This window comes from Rattus norvegicus, chromosome 1, assembly GCF_036323735.1.
Source record: "Rattus norvegicus strain BN/NHsdMcwi chromosome 1, GRCr8, whole genome shotgun sequence".
NCBI classification, from domain to species: Eukaryota; Metazoa; Chordata; class Mammalia; order Rodentia; family Muridae; genus Rattus; species Rattus norvegicus.
The window spans coordinates 82366812-82375834 of NC_086019.1; positions in this window are offsets into that span (position 1 = coordinate 82366812).

A 9023-nucleotide genomic window follows, 5' to 3' on the forward strand; every position below is an offset into this window, starting at 1 on the left:
TTTTATGTGAAAAGAAAAATTGCAAACATGGTTATTCCAAATGAAATATATGATTTTCAAACATAACCATAATCCCATTCTTCAAGTTTAAAATAAGAGTCAAAGATGATGGCTCAGCAGCTTAGCAGGTAAAGACACCAGCTGCTAACCCTGATGACCCCAACAAAATCTACAAGTCCCACTCAGTGGGGGAGAGAACTTACTTCTACAACTTAGAATCCAATATCCACATATATGCTGTTGTACTTGCATATCAAAAAATAGATGCAAACACAAAAGAAAAATAAACACACCAAATTATCAACAATTAAATATAAAATTTAAAAAAATAAGGGGAAGAGAGTAAACTACCCAGGAGTACTGACATCCTGAAATTGCAGGACAGAATGCAACCGCTGCACACCTCTGCCCACATTCATGGTCCAAGGGGAAACTGCACAGTACCTCTGGACACAGGGATATAGGAAAAGACAGTTGCCAATACCCGCCATTCTGGTCTGTGCCCAGGACCAAACTGAACCAGCCAAACAGCTTCCTGCACCCGAATCACATGGGGGAGAGAGCTGGACCCCAGAAGTGTGGATACTCCTGAGAAATCAGGAGAGAATACCCTCTTCCTACAGTCCAGACCCAAGAGGGAATCGTATAGTGCCAACTGTGACCACAGGGAGCAAGGACCTACACAAGCAATCAGAAGCATCTTGAGCTGGAAGACAGTCTCCAAAAGCACCAATATACCTGAAATCATAGCAACTGTTCTTAGGAAAGGCTTAAAGAAAACAGGAAAACATTTCTACTAGAGTACTGACACACACTGGCCCACAGCTCCCTGCTCCCAAACCCCGTGGAGGACAGAGCTCACTGCCCAAACAGGTGGGCACTCCTGAGACTGAAGGGCAGAAAAGACTGCCAATACAGCCCACCCTTGCCCACATCCCTGGCCCAAGAAGAAACTGTATAGGGCCGCTGGGAAAAGGGAGATAGGGGCACTCAAGCTGAAGGTCCCCTGCAGTCCAGACACAGCTTGGATCTGAAGGGACCTAGTCAACAGTTGCCAGCACCCAAATCCTGTGGGAGGGAGAGCTGAACCTTCAGAAGGGCAGACAGGCCTGGGAAGCCAGAAGAGACTACACTCTGCCCACATTTCTAACTCTAGAGAAAAAAAACCTAACACCATCTGGGACCCCAGTGCACAGGGGCCCGAAAAAAGACGGGGAAGGCCCTTCAGCTTCCCACCCTCAAGGAGAGCTCAAACGCAGCACCTCAGGAGCAACTACAGGCCCAGTACGAGAGGTAAGACAAACTTTTCTGCTCCAAGTGAACAGCCTGGTAGACTCTGGACACATGCATATAGGAACAGCTGAAGACTGGTAGACAGGAAAGACTACATGCCGGAAAGCAGAAGACTCTGTTCCCATAACTGGCTGAAAGAAAACAGGAAAACACGTCTACAGCACTCCTGACACACTGCCTATAGGACGATCTAGCCACTGTCAGAAATAGCAGAACAAGGTAACACCAGAGACAACTTGATGGCGAGAGGCAAGCCCAGGAACCCAAGCAACAGAAACCAAGACTACATGGCATCATCGGAGGCCAATTCTCCCACCAAAGCAAACACGGAACATCAAACACACCATAAAAGCATGAACAGGATTATGATTCACATTTGATCATGATGATGGAGGACTTCAAGAAAGACATAAAGAATTCCCTTAGAGAAACACAGGAAAACAAAAATAAACAAGTAGTAGCCTATAGAGAGGAATCACAAAAATCCCTGAAAGAATTCCAGGAAAACACAATCAAACAGTTGAAGGAATTAAAAATGGAAATAGAAGCAATAAAGAAAACATAAAGGGAGACAACCCTGGATATAGAAAACCAAGGAAGAGATAAGGAGTTGTAGATACGAGCGTCACCAATATAATACAAGAGATAGAAGAGAGAATCTCAGGAGCAGAAGATTCCATAGAAATCATCGACACAACTGTCAAAGATAATGTAAAACGGAAAAAGCCACTGGTCCAAAACATACAGGAAATCAGGACTCAATGAGAAGATCAAATAGGTACAGAAGAGAGTGAAGACTCCCAGCTCAAAGGACCATAAATATCTTCAACAAAATCATAGAAGAAAACTTCCCTAACCTAAAGAAAGAGATGCCCATAAACATAAAAGAAGCCTACAGAACTCCAAATAGATTGGACCAGAAAAGAAACTCCTCCCATCCCATAATAGTCAAAACACTAAATGCACAAAACAAAGAAAGAATATTAAAAGCACTAAGGGAAAAAGGTCAAGTAACATATAAGGGCAGACCTATCAGAATTACACCAGACTTCTCACCAGAGACTATGAAACCGAGAAGATTCTGGAGAGATGTCATACAGACCCTAAGAGAACACAAATGCCAGCCCAGGTTACTGTATCCTACAAAACTCTCAATTAACATAGATGGAGAAACCAAGATATTCCATGACAAAGCCAAATTTACACAATATCTTCCAACAAATCAAGCCGTACAAAGGATAATAAATGGTAAAGCCCAACATAAGGAGGCAAACTACACCCTAGAAAAAGCAAGAAAATAATTGTTTTGCAACAAAACAAAGAGAAGACAAGCACTCAAACATAATCTCACTTCCAAATACGAATATAACAGGAAGCAACATCCACTATTCCTTAATATCTATCAACATAAATGGACTCAATTCCCCAAAAGAAGACACACGTTAACAAACTAGATTCACAATGAGGACCCAGCATTTTGCTGCCTACAGGAAACATACCTCAGAGACAAAGACAGACATTACCTCAAAGTAAAGGCTGGAAAACAACTTTCCAAGCAAATGGTCTGAAGAAGCAAAGTGGAGTAGCCATTCTAATATTGAATAAAATCAATTTTCAACCCAAGGTTATCAAAAAGGAAAAGGAAGGTCACTTGATATTCATCAAAGGAAAAAGCCACGAAGATGAATTCTCCATCCTAAATAACTATGCTCCAAATGCAAGGGCACCTACCTACATAAAAGAAACCTTAATGAAGCTCAAACCACACATTGTACCTAACACAATAATAGTAGGAGATTTCAACACCCTACTCTCATCAACGGACAGATCATGGAAACAGAAATTAAGCAGAGACATAGACAGACTAAGAGAAGTTATGAACCTAAAGGACTTAACAGATATTTATAGAACATTCTATACTAAAACAAAAGGATATACCTTCTCCTCACCACCTAATGGTACTTTCTCCAAAATTGACCGTATAATTGGTCATAACAGCCCTCAACAGATACAGAAAAATAGGTATAATTCCATACACCCTATCAGAACAACACTGGCTAAAACTATTCTTCAATAACAATAAGGAAAGAATGCCAACATATATTATGAAGCTGAACAATGCTCTACTCACTGATAACCTCGTCAAGGAAGAAATAAAGAAAGAAATTAAAGACTTCTTAGAATTTAATGAAAATGAAGGTACAACATACCCAAACTTATGGGACACAATGAAAGCTGTGCTAAGAGGACAACTCATAGCTCTGAGTGCCAGCAGAAATGAACAGGAGAGAGCATGTATCAGTAGCTTGAGAGCACACCTAAAAGCTCTAGAACAAACAGAAGCAAATATACCCAGGAGGAGTAGAAGGCAGGAAATAATCAAACTCAGAGCTGAAATCAACCAAGTAGAAACAAAAAGGACTATACAAAGAATGAACAGAACGAAAAGCTGGTTCTTTGAGAAAATCAACAAGATAGATAGACCTTTAGCCAGACTAACGAAAGGACACAAAGTGTGTGTCCAAATCAACAAAATCACAAAGGAAAAGGGAGACATAACAACAGAATCAACGGAAATTCAAAAAATCATCAGATCCTACTACAAAAGTCTATATTCAAAAGAACCTGAAAGTCTGGAGGAAATGGACAATTTCCTAGACAGATAGCAAGTATCAAAGTTAAATCAGGAACACATAAACCATGTAAACAACCCCATGACTCCTAAAGAAACAGAAGCAGACATTAAAAGTCTCCCAACCAAAAAGAACCCAGGTCCAGATCAGTTCAGTGCAGAATTCTATCATAACTTCATAGAAGACTTCATACCAATAATATCCAAACTATTCCACAAAATGTAAACAGATGGAGCGCTACTGAATTCCTTCTATGAAGCAACAATTACTCTAATACCTAAACCACACAAAGACCCAACAAAGAAAGAGCATTTCAGACCAATTTCCCTTATGAATATTGATGTAAAGACACTCAATAAAAATTTTTCCCAACCGAATCCAAGAACACATCAAAACAATCATCCATCATGATCAAGTAGGCTTCATCCCAGGGATGCAGGGATGGTTAAATATACGGAAAACCATCAATGTAATCCACTATATAAACAAACTGAAACATAAAATCATTTCATTAGATACTGAGAAAGCATTTGACAAAATTCAACACCCTTCATGATAAAGGTCCTGGAAAGTAAAGGAATTCAAGGACCATACCTACACATACTAAAAGCCATATACAGCAAACCAGTAGCTAGTATTAAACTAAATGGAGAGAAACTTGAACCAATTCCACTAAAATTGGGGACTAGACAAGGCTGCCCACTCTCTCCCTACTTATTCAATATACTTCTTAAAGTTCTAGCCAGAGCAATCAGACAACAAAAGGAGATCAAGGGGATACAGATTGGAAAAGAAGAAGTGAAAATATCACTATTTGCAGATTATATGATATCATATTGAAGTGATCCCAAAAGTTCCACCAAAGAACTACTAAACCTGGTAAACACCTTCAGCAAAGTGGCTGGGTATAAAATTAACTCAAATAAATCAGTAACCTTCCTCTACACAAAAGAGAAGCAAGCTGAGAAAGAAATTAGGGAAACGACACCCTTCATATAACCCCAAATAATATAAAATACCTCTGTGTGACTGTAACCAAGCAAGTGAAAGATCTGTATCTTCAAGCTTGTGAAGAAAGAAATTGAAGAAGATCTCAGAAGATGAAAAGATCTCCCATGCTCATGGATTGGCAGGATTAATATAGTAAAAATGGCATTTTTACCAAAAGCAATCTACAGATTCAATGCAATCCCCATCAAAAAACCAATCCAATTCTTCAGAGAGTTAGATAGAACAATTTTCAAATTCATCTAGAATAACAAAAAATCCAGGATAGCTAAAACTATCCTCAACAATAAAAGGACTTCTGGGGGGAATCACTATCCCTGAACTCAAGCAGTATTACAGAGCAATAGTGATAAAAACTGCATGGTATTGGTACAGAGACAGACAGAGAGACCAGTGGAATAGAATTGAAGACCCAGAAATGAACCCACACACCTATGGTCACTTGATTTTTGACAAAGGAGCCAAAACCATCAAACGGAAAAAAGATAGCATTTTCAGCAAATGGTGCTGGTTCAACTGGAGGTCAGCATGTAGAAGAATGCAGAACAATCCATGCTTATCACCCTGTACAAAACTTAAGTCCAAGTGGATCAAGGACCTCCACACCAAACCAGACACACTCAAACTAATAGAAGAAAAAGTGGGGAAGCATCTCGAACACATGGGCACTGGAGAAAATTTCCTGAACAAAACACCAATGACCTATGCTCTAAGATCAAGAATCGACAAATGGGATCTCATAAAACTGCAAAGCTTCTGTAAGGCAAAGGACACTGTGGTTAGGACAAAATGGCAACCAACAGATTGGGAAAAGATATTTACCAATCCTACAACTGATAGAGGGCTTATATCCAAAATATACAAAGAACTCAAGAAGTTAGATTGCAGGGAGAAAAATAACCCTATTAAAAAATGGGGTTTGAGAATAGGTCCCCTATTGAAGGAATCAGAGAAAGAACTGGAAGAGCTTGAAGGGGCTTAAGACTCCATATGAACAACGATGCCAACCAACCAGAGCTTCCAGCGACTAAGCCACTACCCAAAGACTATACATGGACTGACCCTAGGCTCCAACCTCATAGGTAGCAATGAATAGCCTAGTAAGAGCACCAGTGGAAGGGGAAGCCCTTGGTCCTGCCAAGACTGAACCCCCATTGGAAGTGATTGTTGGGGGGAGTGCAGTAATGGGGGGAGGTTGGGGAGGGGCACACCCATATACAAGGTGAGGGAGAGGGGTTAGGGGGATGTTGGCCCAGAAACCGGGAAAGGGAATAACAATCGAAATATAATAAGAAATACCCAAGTTAATAAAGGTGAAAAAAAGAAAATATCAATTAAAAAAACATAACAGAATATTTGCAAATGTTGATTTTTAATGTAATAAATAGTCTGGTAACTACCTTTGGCTTGATCTTCTAGAGATGTTTTTGGTGTTTTCGATTAGAACTTGTGCCTGTGCTTTACTCACGACTTTGTCTTACAGCAGTTAACAGCTGAGTTTCCAATAAGAAAATTAGTGTTCCATGTGGCCCATACATATACAGCCACCCAATTAGACAAGATGGATGAAGCAAAGAAGTGCAGACCGACAGGAGCCGGATGTAGATCGCTCCTGAGAGACACAGCCAGAATACAGCAAATACAGAGGCGAATGCCAGCAGCAAACCACTGAACTGAGAATAGGTCCCCGGTTGAAGGAATCAGAGAAAGAACTGGAAGAGCTTCAAGGGGCTCGAGACCCCATATGTACAACAATGTCAAGCAACCAGAGCTTCCAGGGACTAAGCCACTAACTAAAGACTATACATGGACTGACCCTGGACTCTGACCTCATAGGTAGCAATGAATATCCTAGTAAGAGCACCAGTGGAAGGGGAAGCCCTGGGTCCTGCTAAGACTGAACCCCCAGTGAACTAGACTATGGGGGGGAGGGCGGCAATGGGGGGAGGGTTGGGAGGGGAACACCCATAAGGAAGGGGAGGGGGGAGGGGGATGTTTGCCCGGAAACCGGGAAAGGGAATAACACTCGAAATGTATATAAGAAATACTCAAGTTAATAATAAAAAAAAAGAAAAAAGAAAAAAGAAAAAGAAAATTAGTGTTCCAATATACCTCTCTAGGACTTCCTGGCATTATCTACCAACCCCGTCTCTTCATTAGACACGTCAGGGCTTTTCATGTCTGGAAAATTGTTACCAGTACCCTTCCCACTACTTCCCTCAACTTCTTTAGGTTTTAAATTAGCACTTTTGTTAGTCACTTTTGTCAGTAGTTCTACAGCATAGCTTAAGTTGGAAATGGTCCTTAAACACCAGAGCGGAAAAACTAAACTGCAGAAGCGGAAGAGCGGCCCTCTGGGAATTTTAGTTTCAGGAAGCGTAATCAGGCAAGAGGCTGACTTCTCTGGCACCCAAGATAAAGAGTTTGCGGATACAGAGGCGAATGCCAGCAGCAAACCACTGAACTGAGAATAGGACCCCCGTTGAAGGAATCAGAGAAAGAACTGGAAGATCTTGAAGGGGCTCGAGACCCCATATGTACAACAAGGCTAAGCAACCAGAGCTTCCAGGGACTAAGCCACTACCTAAAGACTATACATGGACTGACCCTGGACTCTGACCTCATAGGTAGCAATGAATATCCTAGTAAGAGCACCAGTGGAAGGAGAAGCCCTGGGTCCTGCTAAGACTGAACCCCCAGTGAACTAGACTGGTGGTGGGAGGGCGGCAATGGGGGGAGGGTCGGGAGGGGAACACCCATAAGGAAGGGGAGGGGGAGGGGGATGTTTGCCCGGATACCGGGAAAGGGAATAACACTCGAAATGTGTATAAGAAATACTCAAGTTAAAACCTTCAGAGAGGCGGACAAGCCTGGGAAACCAGAAGAGACTGCTCCCTGCACACACGTCTCGGACGCCAGAGGAAAAAGCCAAAGACCATCTGGAACCCTGGTGCACTGAAGCTCCCGGAAGGGGCGGCACAGGTCTTCCTGGTTGCTGCCGCTGCAGAGAGCCCCTGGGCAGCACCCCACGAGCAAACCTGAGCCTCGGGACTACAGGTAAGACCAAATTTTCTGCTGCAAGAAAGCTGCCTGGTGAGCTTGGGACACATGGAAGCAGAATTTCTCTAGGACCCAGCACGTTCTGTGTTTACCGGAAGTCCCCCACCCGCGGATCCCGGCCCGCAGCAGCTCTCTCCTCCCAGACCCGGTGAGAGAGAAACCCAACCGCCTGGTCAGGTGGGCACTCCTGAGGCTGCAGAGCGGAAGAGACCACCAACACTGCTCACCCCTGCCCACATCCCTGGCCCAAGAGGAAACTGTATAAGGCCTCTGGGCTCCCGTGGGGGAGGGCCCAGGAGCGGCAGGACCCCGCCGGACCCTGAAGGAAACAGACCGGATAAACAGTTCTCTGCACCCAAATCCCGTGGGAGGGAGAGCTAAACCTTCAGAGAGGCGGACAAGCCTGGGAAACCAGAAGAGACTGCTCCCTGCACACACATCTCGGACGCCAGAGGAAAAAGCCAAAGACCATCTGGAACCCTGGTGCACTGAAGCTCCCGGAAGGGGCGGCACAGGTCTTCCTGGTTGCTGCCCCTGCAGAGAGCCCCTGGGCAGCACCCCACGAGCAAACCTGAGCCTCGGGACCACAGGTAAGACCAAATTTTCTGCTGCAAGAAAGCTGCCTGGTGACCTCAAGACACAGGCCCACAGGAACAGCTGAAGACCTGTAGAGAGGAAAAACTACACGCCCGAAAGCAGAACACTCTGTCCCCATAACTGACTGAAAGAAAGGAAAACAGGTCTACAGCACTCCTGACACACAGGCTTATAGGACAGTCTAGCCACTGTCAGAAACAGCAGAACAAAGTAACACTAGAGATAATCTGATAGCGAGAGGCAAGCGCAGGAACCCAAGCAACAGAAACCAAGACTACATGCCATCATCGGAGCCCAATTCTCCCACCAAAACAAACATGGAATATCCAAACACACCAGAAAAGCAAGATCTAGTTGCAAAATCATATTTGATCATGATGCTGGAGGACTTCAAGAAAGACATGAACACACTTAGGGAAGCACAGGAAAACA